Here is a 15,758-nt window from a genome sequence, read left to right as displayed (position 1 = left end):
TTTTACATTGCTACTGCATGAACACGCACACACACCATACAAATAAACAGAAGAGTCTGAGGGGAAAAACTACTTGAATGGCATTGATGGCGGTGTGTGGAGCATACTATTGGAAATCGCACATGTAAGTAACGGTATTGTGTTGCGCTTTTATTGCTGTCTTATCTTAACCGCAACAGACAGACGAGTGGATAGGAGTGGAGTGAAGTGTGAGCAGCAAAGCGTGAGCAGCGAAGCGTGTTTTATGGCAAATAAATGTATTCACCTCAGTCGAGTGGCGTTGAAGAGGCGCTTAATTTCGTTGATGAATTTTTGATGTTTCATATTTACGTTCCATAATTCGTTTCAAATTGGCAATCAGCCAAAAAACAGCAAGCAATCACACTTTCGAGTGTGCAGACTAATCTAATTAAGTGAAATTTATATTGTTTTTCACAAGTCGAGACAGAAGATTTTTGCGCCCATTATGCAAGGCGATCGAAGTGGCTATAAAAGTTTTTTTTTAATAAAAATCAATCAATGTTGATGGCTATACTTAACGGGACGAATGATTACCAATAATATTTTTCAATATTTTCTAATTACAAAATATATATTTTTCTATGCAAATAATGGACTTTAAGTCAGAGTAAGAGGTTAGATCTGCATCTTTTTTTGTTAATACAGAACAGAAAATTTCCAAAGAACTTAGCAGATTGCTTTACTTGCCTTATAAATGAAGATTCTCCGACATTTCAGTGAAACTATAATATCATACTGTGAACTTCATGTTAGGAGAATTTGCCAAAAATTTCTATTTAAAAAAGAATTTGAAGAAATTTGTATGCGATTGCAAGGTTGAGGAGTATAGAATCAAAACAGTATTTTTACGCTTTCCACTTGATCAGCTAAAATTAAATGTAGAGTATTAGAGCAACCCATAAAACGTTGTAATCCCAACCCTCAAGCAATTTCACATTTAATTCGATTGCCTTTGAACAAGAGACATGCGTGCACTTGCCACAGTCATAGTACAGCCAACTAACATGCTTTGTGATAACTAAAACCGAATTCACTGTCATAACAATAAAAATGCCAATTTATTTTATGGCTTTCTGTAAGAAAAGCAGCGCCGCAAACAACCGCTAAGCGCATGTCTGCTAGCTGACAGCGACAAAGCTTTGGCTTTTGCAACATGCAAGCCAGCACCATGGCAGCGTTACTGGCAGCGATTGTATGCGTGACTCGGAGGTATCACAATTCCTTGGCAACTATTAAATCCATGTAAGTGACACACGCACACACACACACACACACACATATATTCATATATGTAACCACAGAGACAACGCTTTTAACGAACTGGTGACCTTGAACCAAACGCGTTTGCTCGCATGACTGTCGCTGGCAGCGTGAGAGGGTCTTTTGGCATGACAATCTGGCAGCGCGCTACCCAATTTGGCGGATTAAAAATGCATAGAAAACGCGCGCAAATTGTCAAAGTTATGCTGCAACTGAACGCATTTCACTCTCTGGCTTACATAGATTACGTGGAACTGTTAAATCGCTAGAAACATGTTTGGACTTATGAGTTGGGGAAGTTATACCCTTGCGCTTGTTACTGACATGCGCTAACTTGTCGCAGTTACTGAAAAAAGAAAGCGTGCTATAAGAGACTAGCGATATTGCGGGTTTCAGCTTGCAACTTCTGCGAATCAAACGTAATATTCATTTGTGTAACAGCAGTTATGCTGGTGTGTAAAGCGTCATAAAGCGCGTTACGTATACGCCACGTGCAACACAGCGCTCACAGCACTATACAGCATATGTGCGAGCATAAACTCAGGGATTTCATTAAAAAGGTGCAAATTCAGCAGAAACTTCATATGCACGCTGACAGCGCAAAATCCTCTGCATATTATTTTATTATTTAAATGACGCTGCAACTAAAATCTCATATAAGCATAGGGGGGCAATGCGTACAAGTTCATGCGTGTTCTATTATTAATTTATGTCACTTTTTTGAAAGAAAGCACAGCAGCACTTTGGCAGTAAGACAACAGTCTTTGAACTGTCTTCGCATAGAACTTTTAAATAAGCTAGCAATATATTGCTTGTATTACATTAAAACAGCTAAAATATATTTTTCGAAGTGTTGAACAGTGAACGCGCTTCTCCTTTCTTTTCTTTTTTCCAAGTTTCTCGTTGACAACTGTCAAAATAGCGAAGACACGCTTGCAGACACGTGCCACAATAGAAATTATAAATTCCAATCGCACCTTTGTTGTTGCGTTTTAGCTGGGAATCTCAATATTTGCGCTTTGCCCTCTTGCATACGCGGGCACTTTTGCACAGCTTTGCATATGCCAGTTGCCATGCGTTGCAACATTGTACATTGCAGTCATGTGAAATTGCACTTTTTGTATTTTTTTCGAATTTTTTTTATATTTATTTTCATATTCTTTTAACAGTATACACTTTTACCCTCATTTATATATATATATTCCTAAATATGCATGCATACGAGCGCATGCTTGGGCGTACGTGCCCGCTCTACTTTTGGGAATTTGAATTTAATTTTATTTTGCTCGCAGAGATTGGTGTACAACATATTGGTGCATAGCAAAAACAAATATTAGCGTGTCACTATTTGCGAAAGTGACAGTGCAAAGAAAAAGAAAGAGGAGAAAAGTTTTATTCAAATATTTGCTAATGTCACTTGGATTACAACTTCAAGCCATGTAGTGTAAAATTATATTAATTGGCAGATTATTATTATATAAAATTGGCAGAAAATTTAGTTCTTTTAGCATTGAGAAGCCTGAACAATTAATGAAAAAATCTAGCACCTCTAGTTTTCAAATACAATTTTATAATTTTTGTTGTATGACCTTTTGACTTTTGAGTTCATCGATGTGAATTTTATATATATAAGAGTGTTGCGTAGGTAAGAAATGTTTCAAAAGACCAGTCAACACTTAGCGACACATTTTCTTTTTACGAAAACTGCTTGGCAACGGCGCAAATAAGCTAGGTCATGTATACGCCATGGTGTCCAAATTAATACTTCACATCTGCCTTTGAATTTCTCATTAATACGAGTCGGCTTACACTATGTTTCCTATGCTACAAAAACTAAAAGAGTACACATTTTTTCATTATACGGAAGTGCTAGTGCAGTTTTTGTCATGCTTTGCGCTATTTACTCGCTCGGCCGACGACTCAACTCTTCTAAACTTTCTGCTTTGTCTTTCGTTCATCTGCTAGTTGCTTTCAGCGTACATGCGTATAAAAGATTTTTTTAACCAAATTGTGTGCCTTTGCAAAGCTGTCTTGTCTCGCTTGCATATTCTCTCTTAATATAACCTTAGGCTGGCACTCACTTCGGCAACCCAGTCACGCAGCACACGATGAAATGAGTGAATGTAAATTTCGAAAAACTGCACTGTCTGTGAGTGAGTGTGCGCTTAGGTACATTTTAAAGCTGCACGAAGCTGGAAAAAAGTTCAAATCATCATTAAGCGCAGAGATTTTGATGTTTTAATGGCCTGGAAGCACTCGCTCACATTCACAACACACGCAGCTGCGCCTCTGGCTCTGTTTCTGTCTCTGTGTGTTGTGTGTGTGTCTCTAAGGTTAAAACTTGATTTGCCTTTGCTTTTGCTTTTCCCTTACGTGTGCTCATGCCTTTCATTAGTGCGGCTTACACATTTTAATTTCCCGCCGCACGTTCTTCGGTCTATTTCAATTCACGTGATTGTTGCCAAAGGCGCTTTCTGCTCTTGAGTGAGGCTCAACTTCAGCATACTCTTGGCGCAAGGCCAACTTTGCAACTTCAAATGGCAACAAAACGAACTTGTCTTGTGTTCTTGTATTCTCTTAGTAAGTATTTACAATTTTGCAGTAGAGCTTTATGTATTATTGGCTAGCTTTGCAATTAGCGACAGTCAAGCGTCTGCTGAGTATGTTGAGCGGATTAAAATGTTGCCTTTTTTTAATTCTGGTGGTATGTAATAAGAGTTACCTATTTGGTTTTCAATGGCACCCTTAGCGAAGTGTCTGCATACTTTTTGACTGATGTGGGTCCTGCAAGGTGTCCAATAACTGAGAAGAGTGTTTAAAAAGCATTATTAGTGTATGTTTTTGAATCAAAAAAGGAATCAATTTTTTCACAGATTTTTACTTAACGCATTTTTTCGAACTTTTTCTTGAACTCAGTATAAAGTTTCCTGGCGCCGTCGTATGCAATGCAGCGATGAATGGCGAAAGCTTATTGATGCGCCCAAAATCGACAACTGGTTGTAGTGTCAACTTGATGATGATGATTTTTCAGATTTCACCAGCTAGAGTGCTGTGTATTACACACAAAAATTCCCTTTAAATACCTAATTTAATTAGCTAAAATATTGTCGGAATGCATTTGCCACTGGTATTTGAAAATCAAAGCACCAGCTCAGATAACACATTTCCAACTAATTTCAATACACCAAAATTAGTTCCATATAAGCTCACCAGCACGTTTGCAATTCCCCTGCAATAAGTGGACACATATACCATACACACTCTGATCTTCCGCACTCCATGGCATAGCATACATTCCGGTTGCAAGCCAGCCATCTGCGTGCATCTTTGCTTTCCAATCTCAATTCAAACGAATTAAGTAAATGGTGTAATTACAATGTGTGTCCATTGCCACATTTTTGTTGTTGCTGGCAACTTAAGTAATTACACACTTGCCTCAGCACACATGCACCGAGCTACATATATGTGCGTGCTCCCTCTCTAAAGTAATGTCCAATTCAATTTTATATGCAACTATTAGCTCAGAAGCACACGTCGGTGCATGCGTCTCACTGCCATGTTGTTGTTGTTGTTGCTGTATTTGTTGACGTGTTTTTTTGGTCAACGAGCATGTATTTGCTTGGCAAAGTAATATTTTCCAGTTCGTTTATTTTTGTGCACACTTGCTGCTGTTGTTGGGGGAATGGCAAGCACGGCAGGCGGATTAGAGAAAGCAAAAACAAGGAATGACACAAACAGACACACATACCTATGAGCTCTTGCATATATGAATGTATTCAAATATATGTGTCACTATAGCCACACCGAGTGTATATACTTATATGCGTGCTCCTCACACTCGTTGCAACAAACTAGCTGTATAACGGTAAAATTTTAATACCCAACTTATTTGATTGCTAATGCAACTGACATTCCATTTGTTGCTGGCTGCTGGCTGCTGGCTGCTCGCTCTTGAACCCCACATGGCCAACTAATGAATATTTATTAATAATTAAGTAATGCACTTGGGACTGTGTGAGGGGAAGGAAACAAGCTCGCACGGTTGCATATATGCATGAGCCACGAGGGTGCTGAGCTGTCAATTCGCTTGCAAAAGCGACAATTTCTCACAAAATTTTTTGCATTTTCATGCATATTTAGATTAGTGCTTGGGCTCATGCAAGTTTTTCTGCGTATTTTGGTATGACCTTTGTATGGAATTTTTTACTCTATCCCCAGCTGCATAAATAAAATTTTGTTTTTCTGCTTAGCAGTGATTTAATGTGGCTCAGCATGCATTTTTAAAGCGGAATTTTAGAGCGCACAACAGTGAAATGTGAATTTTGTTGGTATTTTATGAGCTTCCTCATATTTTAGTTGCTGATAAAATTAAAACTTTTTGTATTCTGTACAACTTTCCTAGTGTTTCATATGCATCAAAATGCCATTAATATATTTAGTTGCAGTCAAAACCTTTCTATTTAATAGCAGTTTTAAACTTTAACCAAACAAACAAACATCAAAATATCGCATTTTCACCAATAATTGCAACATTCGATATGAATGCCATTTATTGTTTGCGCTCAGCACGCAAGTTTGTTTCATAAATAATAATAATTTTACTAGTGAACTAAATAACAAAATATATTTCTCTACATTGTTGCAATATAATTCTCTCAATTCCCTGTTAATGCACTGCTCATAAATACGCATATATAAATAATTTCCAATTGAGTCGCATTCTTTACAAGCGCGCAGTAAAATGTGCTTAATGACACACTTTGTATGTGTGTATGCATGACACACATAATATTTATTTACAGCTCTAATGGCCGAAATGGCGCAAATTTGCGTAATAAACATTAAGCTCATCTTTGAAATGGCGCATAATGCCAACATTTTCATTAACAACATCATTTTCAGCAGCAGCCATGACAATAGCGTTAATCACAGCAACAACAACAAGAAGTGAGAAGCATAACTGTATACTCATATATACTCAGATACTCTAATAAATATGTAAAAAATATTTAATGCAATGTCGGCCATTAAATGCGCTTATTACGCGCCACTTTTATGTGCGTTCCGTTAAAATAGCACGTCGCTGGCTTATATATTTTATAGCAATAACAAAAATAAGTGTCATGCGATTTTATGCAATGAGCCGAAAGTGAGTTACGAGCGCCGAAAAAGCACCAGACACTTGATTAGCGACTTTTAGGTTTGTTTCTTAAGTATAACGGTTTAATGCCAAGCGTTCGATAACTGCTTTCAGAAGAATTTTATCGCCATTTTTGCTGCTAGTAGTCTTTTAGATAAAATTTACAAATTTAATATTTTTTCCTGTTTTTTACTTTATACGCTTAAAGCAGTGTATGGTGTGCCAGTGCGTATGAGCAACATGAGCGCAAAGCATATATCAAGCTGATGATTTATATAATGCAAGACTTTGTGTCATTCGTGGAAATTAATGATAAATTCAATTTTGCAAGAGTAGCAAGGCATTTTCAATAAATCAGCACATAAACGTCACAACTGAGTTGCCATAAGCGGGTTTAATATAAATTCCATATAAATGAAGTATTAATAGATTGATTCTTGTTGCAAATATTAACTGGTCTACCACTTTGCTTCCGCCGTTTTCCAATAGATGTATCCAGGGTCAAACACTGGTCGATTAAATCGATTTTTTTATATCGTTTTTGGACATTTGTGTCAACATTAATTCAACAAAATATTTGTAGAGATTTGTTGCATTCCAAACTTATTCTCAACTGAAAATGTCACTTTTTGAGCTGAATTTTCGACATTTGCGGGAAATTTTGCTTTTCTTTTTCAATTCCATGAAGAGTGCGGCTGAGGCTCATCGACATTTGTAAACGTTTTTATACAAAAAAAAACTTAAATTTACAAAAAAATGGCGGAAGCAAAGTTGTAGACCTAATAATAAAAAAATAAATTTATTGTATATTTTAAATGGGTCACAGGGCCTTCATTTTAGATTTTTCGAGTGGAAAAAGCATAAAAGAGGCACCTTCAAGTATTCTCTTTGAGACTTTGAGTATTCAACACATACTCATCACAGAGAAGAATGTGAATTGTGTGAATATCTCAACTATGCACTATTTTCTAATTCACACCCCACTCTAAGGGCATTCACCTTGTGCTCATTGCTAAGTACCTGACAGTAAGTCTTACCTTTTACGTTCGAACTTCCGCTTGAAGAGTGAAATATGACCACACACATGCCTGAGTCTTACTACGAACCGACGAACACACCCACTCACTGCCCATTTATTCCACCACTTCAAGTAGTATAATTACATATGCATACCACGATCGTGTCTACACACCGGCTGAATGCTAAAATGAAATTAATTTTACGGCCGTAAATTCGCACCCAATTCCTGTGTTTCCTACAGCACCCTAACTACAACATAAATTCATATTGAGGCACATATTCGAGAATCTACATATATGTAAGTTAACACCTGCTGGCGTACAAACAGTTGTATTTACGCTGTTGTGGAGTTGTAGCATATGCTAACGGTGTGGTAACAGTGCCGTAACTTGTGGCTTTCGACCGGCCAATAAGCAAATTGTAGAGGATGTGGCAATTAGTGTTGCCACACACCCTTCGTTGCGCATACATTTGTTGTCTTGGGTAAGCGTATCCCTTGGATTTACCCACACCCTTATGTTGCTTAATAACACTTTGCTGTTATTACATATATACTAGATTCTTCAAGACTCGTACTTCGTATTCTATTTTCTATATTCGAGCTAATTTCACATTTCTACACAACAACTACAACAACACCTTCCAACGCTTATTGATACAAATATGCAGTTGCCCATAAACAAACGCACGAGCCTGCTGATAATCAACAGTCAGCTCTTCCACTCATTCGTGTGTGTGTGTGTGTGTGCCGAATGGTAGTTAAATTTACGATCGCAGCGCTTTGCCCAGTCAGCCGCATCCGCTATTGTTTCCGGCACCCTAAAGCCTACCAAAGCGGCGAGCTTTTGCCAAGCACAAGCAAAACGAGTTAAATTGGTCAATAAAATTTGATAATTAATGTGTGGCAAGCATGCTAGCGCGCAAAGTGTGTTAGCGGCGTGAGGCGGCGGCGTGCAACCTGTTGGTGAAAGGAAACAGGCTCAAAATTAGTAGGTGAAATGAGGTTTGCTTGAACACTCTGAGAATTCTGAATGAATTAAGTGGTTATATACATATTTATATAACATATTGATATACATATATACACGTATAAAAATATATATTTTTTATAAACCAACCGTTCGTTAGTTAGTTAGTTACTAACGAGCTAAAATAATTTTTTTTTTTAATTTTTATCGTAACTTAAACAAGCAGCTAAAAAAATTGCCAGCCACTTTTTTGCTCAAATGCTGAGCGCTTAGTATTTTTCCACTCAATAAATTTCACAGACTGCGCGCATATATATAGCCGAATACCGCCCGCAGTTGCAGTTGCATGTGGGGATGCAGAAAATATGGCAAAATAAATTTTATTTACTCAAATTCAAAAATATATAACCGAATAGAAACACTTTATTTTAGTGTAAATTGCTCAATTGCGCGAATAAATTTTGCAGCGCTGGACAATTAATAAAAAATGTGTAAATTTTTGTAGTTACAACAACAAATCTAGATATATTCAAAGCGCCACTAGCAATTACGAAAACCTTTTACAAAGGCTTATGCCATCATTCATTCGTTGCCTGCAGTTGTATTTCTGTAAATGCTTGCAACACTATGCAGTGTTGCATTTCAATTAAATCGCTCCATGCATTTTCCATTCCCAGTTGACACTCGGCTCCAAAAAAGTTGCTCATGACACTCAAGCAGTCAGGCATTTCAGTTGCTGTTTTTGTTTTCAGTTTCACATTCTTTTGAAATGTTGCTGTGACGTCACTTGTATGGAATTAAGTCCTTTGCTTAAACTACGAAGGTTTTTATAGTTTTGTATTCTATATACATATATAGCAAATGTTTAAAAATTCATCTTGATATGGTAAGTTTGAGGTGGCCGTGAGGCCTGAAGTACCATATATTCATTTATGTGGAGACTTGGGCATCAACAGTATACTTTTTTCAATAGATCTGTTTTTTTAGCTTCTAAATACTTCTGTAGACGTTCATTAGTCCCATAGCCCAATCCGAGAATAATTTTAATAATTTTACTATTAGGTCTACAACCTCGCTTCCGCCGTTTTCCAATAGATGTCTCTAGGGTCAAGCACTGGTCGATTAAATCGATTAAATCGTTTTATATCGATCTTGGACATTTGTGTCAACATTAACCGAACAAAATATTTGTAGAAATCTGTTTGCATCCCACACTTATTCTCAACTGAAAATGTCACTTTTTGAGCCGAATTCTCGACATTTGCGGGAAATTTTGCTGTTCTTTTTTAATTCCAAGAAAAGTGCGGCTGAGGCTCAACGACATTTGTAACCGTTTTTATACAAAAAAAAAACTTAAAATTTACAAAATAGATAAATTGTATAATTTCACTTAGAATTAAAATTGTAATATATCAAATTTCTGTACATGTAAAAGTGTATATCGCTTGTATATCGTATCCTTACTTAAGATACTACCTAAATGAATACATTTAGTAGCATGTTCTTGTCAACTTCGTCAACCAATTGCTCTCTTGTCATTTCCCTTTCATTGTAAACCTTTGAGCGGAAATTGCGATGAATTGAGTAGCAGCAACAGTACTTGACTTAAAGCCGTTTGACATCTAAAGAGAGCAACTTTTATTTAATGAAAATGCCTTAGTAGCTATTTAGCTTTTATATAATGCAGGAAAAAGGTTGCTTAGTAGTGGTGTTTATTGAGGAAAGAGATGTTCATTTCATTACTAGCATACATACATGCTTTAACAGTGGTCTAATAGGAATTTTAAACTGGCTAATTCAAATAGTTCGAAGGACTGAAAAAAGTTGTAAATTCATGTGGCAGAAAATAGCAATATTAGAAGGAATAATAGACTCGTATATATAGTATATATTTTAACCAATAATGTATGCCCAGCAAGTCAAATAAATTTAATACTCATTGTATGTCTTTTAAGACATCCTTTCAACAGCAATATGTATGATGACACTGGCAAATGTGTGTCAAATAATTTGAAAATTTCAAATATCATTATTACTTGCGAAACATGAATTTCAGCGTACTTGACTTGCGCACTTACAATTCCATTTTATGTGTGTCAACTGACAAAATGCGGTCTTCTTTTATGTGGCAACACACACTCCACCACCATTTTGTCGTCGTCACTTAACATCTGTGCGCGTTGAACATTTGACATGTGTCAATGGCAGCTCATATCTGAATAGGAATCATCAATGTCACTGCGATGTTGTCAACGCACGTATTGATTGAATTTCACTCTTTTATTTGCTCGGCTTTCCAGCACCATACATATGCGCTAACGGCACACCCAAGTGCGAATTTCGAAATTCCGAAATGGCTGAATTGGCAAAAATGGTTTATGTAATACCATTTAATTTGCTTAAGTTCAAATTGATGACATTATGAATAATCGATCGGCATTTAATAAAATATTTAAAAAATAATCAAATAATAAATTGAATCAGTCGTCTCGCCTGAAACGATACCTCATTTATTTAAAATAAATGTAAGCGCAGCCCAAAATTATGCTAATATACGGTTCAACGCTTAAACAATATAAAATAAGTGTTCAAAATAAATTGACACCCAAGTTAGTCTTATGGATATTAGATTAGATTTGTTATTGCAAGACAAATGTGTTGCCACACTGATTGCATTCTTACATTATGTTTTTAGAAAAATATTTTACTACCATGCCTCAACTACGGTCTACTTACTTGCATACATATGACGCTAAGTAAAACCAACCCAACTTCAACCCTAGCAAACAACTAACCCAAATTTCATTGTGTGCCTCCAAATTCCGGCCATGACAATACACATGTATGTATATGAACTTAGATACCGTACTAAAAACCAAACAGACAAACCCTGACAGCATTCTTTGCGGCGCGCCTAAAAATATACATGAAATATTTGTTATCCTGTGGCTAGACTAGTGTCAACCCCACCGCCCGAGCATAATGTCAGTCGTTGTGTTGTGCTATAATGACACCAAAAAAAAAAACACCGACGCAATGCCAACTACCAACAATAACAAAAACACAATGACTTTTGTCAACATAATTCATATTTAAGCTGTCCCACTGCGATGGCGGCGAAAGTGCGGCTCAACGAAATAATTTATATCGCCTGTGACAGGCATACTTTTTGGCTGGGAAGTGCGCATTTAGTTACTATGTTTGCATACTTTCAGGGTGTGTGCGTTTTAGCTGAAAATCCAGAAAGGAGTGAAATTGTAGCGCAGGCTACAATGGAAATGGAATTCCGCTTTTAGTGCATGTAAATAATTTGTGTTTAAGCATTTAGTTATACGGCTTTTTGAGTTAATTATCAAAATAACTGTAGAAACATGAAATAAGGAATGCATAATTAAATACTATAACAAGTACTAAACTTTAAATATTCACAATATTTATTAAATCAAGAAATGTAATGTTTTTGAAGATTTCCACAGGGCATTAAGTTAGTTATATAGAAATATGTCTGTGATGAAACATATTTGCGCCTTTGTTGTTTGCGTGAGTACACCATAACTATTTCGAATACGCTTGATAGGCTCTAGGCAAACTACTGGAATGTTTGCTCAAAGGAACTGCTTGTTTGAATTTCATATTTGTTTGTGCTGTACAAACCACAAGAACTAGATGCTCATGCATGGCTTCATGGAGCTTGAATTGACGTTTGAAGAGTACAAGACATTTCAGTAGCAATGCAGTTGATATATTATTTTAGATAACAGCAGCAAATAAAAATAATAAATAATTAAAATTTTAAATTCAAAGTCTTCACTAAAATCCAGCACAGCGCATGTTTTATTGTAATATTTGAGCAAAATGTACTTGTTATACAATTGACATGCGTTAGCTACACAGATTTTTGCTTATGAAATAATAAATTATTAAGAATCTAACAAAATTCATATTGCAAAATCAAATATAATTACTTTTCTTGTGTATTCTACATACACAAATTATTTTTTCCTGAAAGTTTTCTGTCTTCAAATTCCAATGAATAACAGATATAATAAACAAATTTGCTGGAAAAATACAATTGAATAATTATACTCTCGCAACAAAAGTTGCTAAGAGAGTCTATTATAGTTTTATAGTTTTGTCCACATAACGGTTGTTTGTAAGTCCTAAAACTAAACGAGTTAGATATAAGGTTATATATACCAAAGTGATCAGGGTGACGAGTAAAGTCCAAATCCGGATGCCTGTCTGTCCGCCCGTGCAAGCTGTAACTTGAGTAAAAATTGAGATATCTTTATGAAACTTGGAACACGGTGTCCTTGGCGCCATAAGAAGGTTAAGTTCGAAGATGGGCGGAATCGGACCACTGCCACGCCCACAAAACGGCGATAACCAAAAACACATAAAAAACTATAATTAAGCCATAAATAAAGTTATGAAAATAAAATTTGGAACACAGGATCGCATTAGGGAGGGGCACATTTGAATGTAATTTTTTAGGAAAAGTGGGCGTGACCCCGCTCCCAAATAGGTTTTTTGTATATATCTTGCAAACCAATAAAGCTATATAAACCAAACTTTCTGCAGTCGTTTCTTTTAGTCGTTTCCTTATACAGTCCAAAAATGAAATAAATCGGATAATAACCACGCCCACCTCCCATACAAAGGTTAGATTGAAAATGACTAAAAGTGCGTTAACTCACTTACGAGAAACGTCAGAAACACCAAATTTTACATAAGAAATGGCAGAAGGAAGCTGCACTGAGATTTTTTTTACAAAATGGAAAGTGGGCGTGGCGTCGCCCATTTATGGGTCAAAAACCATATCTCAAGAACTACTCGACCCATTTCAATGAAATTCAGTATATAATATTTTCTTGACACCCTGATGACACTGGTGGAATATGGGCGAAATCGGTTCACTACTACGCCTACTTCCCATATAACTCAATTTTGAATCCTTCTGATTCGTTCACTTTATAATGTATACATAAGGAACCGATAAAGATAGCGACACTTTACACAAATACTGTATTTGACCTGTGACATCACTTGTGGAAAAATTGTCAAAATCGAACCATGACTTTTCAAGGCCCCTGATATCAAATAAATTGCGAGAGTATAAAATGTTCGGTCACAACCGAACTTAGCCCTTCCTTACTTGTTTTATATTGAATTGTTGTATTCAATAGTATGTGACTGAGTAAAATGTATGGCACATGTTTAAAAACAACTTTTCTGAGAGAATTACCAGAATAGACTCACATATGAGCTTTGACCCCTTCGATGACTAACATGCCATATATTTATGAATTTAGCAGGTGAAATAGAAGCATCAAAACAAAAAACAAGATTCACAAATTAGAAATCCCAAACAATAGCTTTCTTTGATAAAAAATATTAAAACAAAAGTCAATTTGGTTGAAAACACGTTCGTGTGAGTGAAAGTCCCTTTCATGAACAGAAGTATTACCAAGAAATCAATTTTCAAATATCTTCGTATCATATGTACATAGATGTTATATCAAATTAGTTTGAATTTTTCCTCATTCTATTCAGCTATTCTTCGAAATTTAACAAACTACTCTCGTAATTCATATTAAATATGCACAAGCTCTACAATTGTGGTTTTTGTGCATTCACGGAGCACAATCTTTCACTTACAGACAAGAGGAAAGTTAAAATTCGAGATTGCTGCTGCCTTCAAACGTGTCCATAAACTCATGTGTTAACCTTTAGCAACCGCAAACCAAAGGTTACTTGTACGATTGTGGATAGCAACTGGATTGTTAAAAGTTCGCACACAACTTTTTTCTGCCTTTAATAGATATGAATAAACTACATTCCATACCAGAACCCCCCTGTTCGTTAACCAGAAAAAGTGCGTTGCAGTGTCGCGTCGATAAAATATTTAAAATATTTGTGAAGCAGCGAGAGCGAACTTTCATGTTTGACATTATAACTGTAAATAAATTGTTGTTTTTACTCGTTGCATTCCGGATAATAAAAACTTGTTGAGTTTTTTCAACGCCTCGCCCATGTAGTTGTTTGTGTAATGTATTAAGGATATGCTCGTGGCATGTTTTACAAGCCAAAAGTTAACAAAATTTATTTATATTGTGTATAATATATTGCTCTTAAAAACGGTTGAAATACTAAAGCACTGGCTTGCAGTTGCATTAAATTGTGTTGAAAATGTTTCACATATATACCTATATATTTGGCGTAGAAACCGCTTTAAGCGATTATAGCCGAATCCACCAGAGCGCGCCACTCGTTCGTATTATTTTTTCCAGCAATAGATTGAAGAAGTCGCACGATAGTGAGTCACCCTGTCTGAAGCCTCGTTTGGTATCGAACGGCTCGGAGAGGTCCTTCCCGATCCTGACGGAGCTTTTGGTGTTGCTCAACGTCAGTTTACATAGCCGTATTAGTTTTGCAGGGATACCAAATTCAGACATCGCGGCATAAAGGCAGCTCCTTTTCGTGCTGTCGAAGGCAGCTTTTAAATCGATAAAAAGATGGTGAGTATCGATTGTTCTCGCTCGGGTCTTTTCCAAGATTTGGCGCATGGTGAATATCTGGTCCATTGTCGATTTTCCAGGTCTAAAGCCACACTGATAAGGTCTAATCAGTTCGTTGACGGTGGGCTTTAGTCTTTCACACAATACGCTTCTCATATATATTTATCAAATACATTACTTTGTAGACCCACTAAAAGCTATACAAATTATTCAAGATATTTTGTAGTTGGAATATTTTTCAAAATTCCACAAATGATTTTCATATCACTATTAAAATATATAATCTAAATAATTGAGATTCTCAATCTGGTGGTAAGTTGCCTTTATCCTGTATCCCAAGCAAATTGATAATATAAATGTCCTTGGTTTATGATAATTGATACACATAATTACTTAAACAACAAGCTGGCACGGATCACTACATAATTTCAAATGAAATTCTGTATTATATCTAACATTTTCCTGATGCAGCTAACGCATAAATCATGAAAACCGAAATTGACAAGGTATTGAATTTCCGAACGAACTCATCAGTGTGTAAATTCAGTGAAATTGCAGACGCCATCGAATAGTTAAGTACATACGACTTGGCAGGTAAATTTCGGTGTGTAAACTACTTTAAGGTAGTCAGTTTGCTTACTCAGTAAACTAATTCGAATTGGAAGCCCAACATGAAATAACAACTACAAATGTGTTGTTGTCAAAGCAGCGTGTTGTAGTTCGAGCCGTATCTGCATACATTAGCATACGCAAAAGCAATCAATCTCATTAATTTAACTGTGTCAATGGATAGATATACATAGTTGACCAAGTAAAAGCCATTAAATATAG

General features: G+C 36.1%; 1 protein-coding gene across 2 annotated transcripts in view; it reads left to right on the top strand.

Moving 5' to 3' along the window:
* The window catches only part of LOC105213483 (metabotropic glutamate receptor 2), a 192,501-nt gene that overhangs the window by 129,426 nt on the left and 47,317 nt on the right, over nucleotides 1–15,758 (top strand). The gene's annotated exons all lie outside the window — the stretch shown is intronic.

This window comes from Zeugodacus cucurbitae, chromosome 6, assembly GCF_028554725.1.
Source record: "Zeugodacus cucurbitae isolate PBARC_wt_2022May chromosome 6, idZeuCucr1.2, whole genome shotgun sequence".
Taxonomy (NCBI): Eukaryota; Metazoa; Arthropoda; class Insecta; order Diptera; family Tephritidae; genus Zeugodacus; species Zeugodacus cucurbitae.
This window is presented reverse-complemented; position numbering and strand designations above follow the sequence as displayed.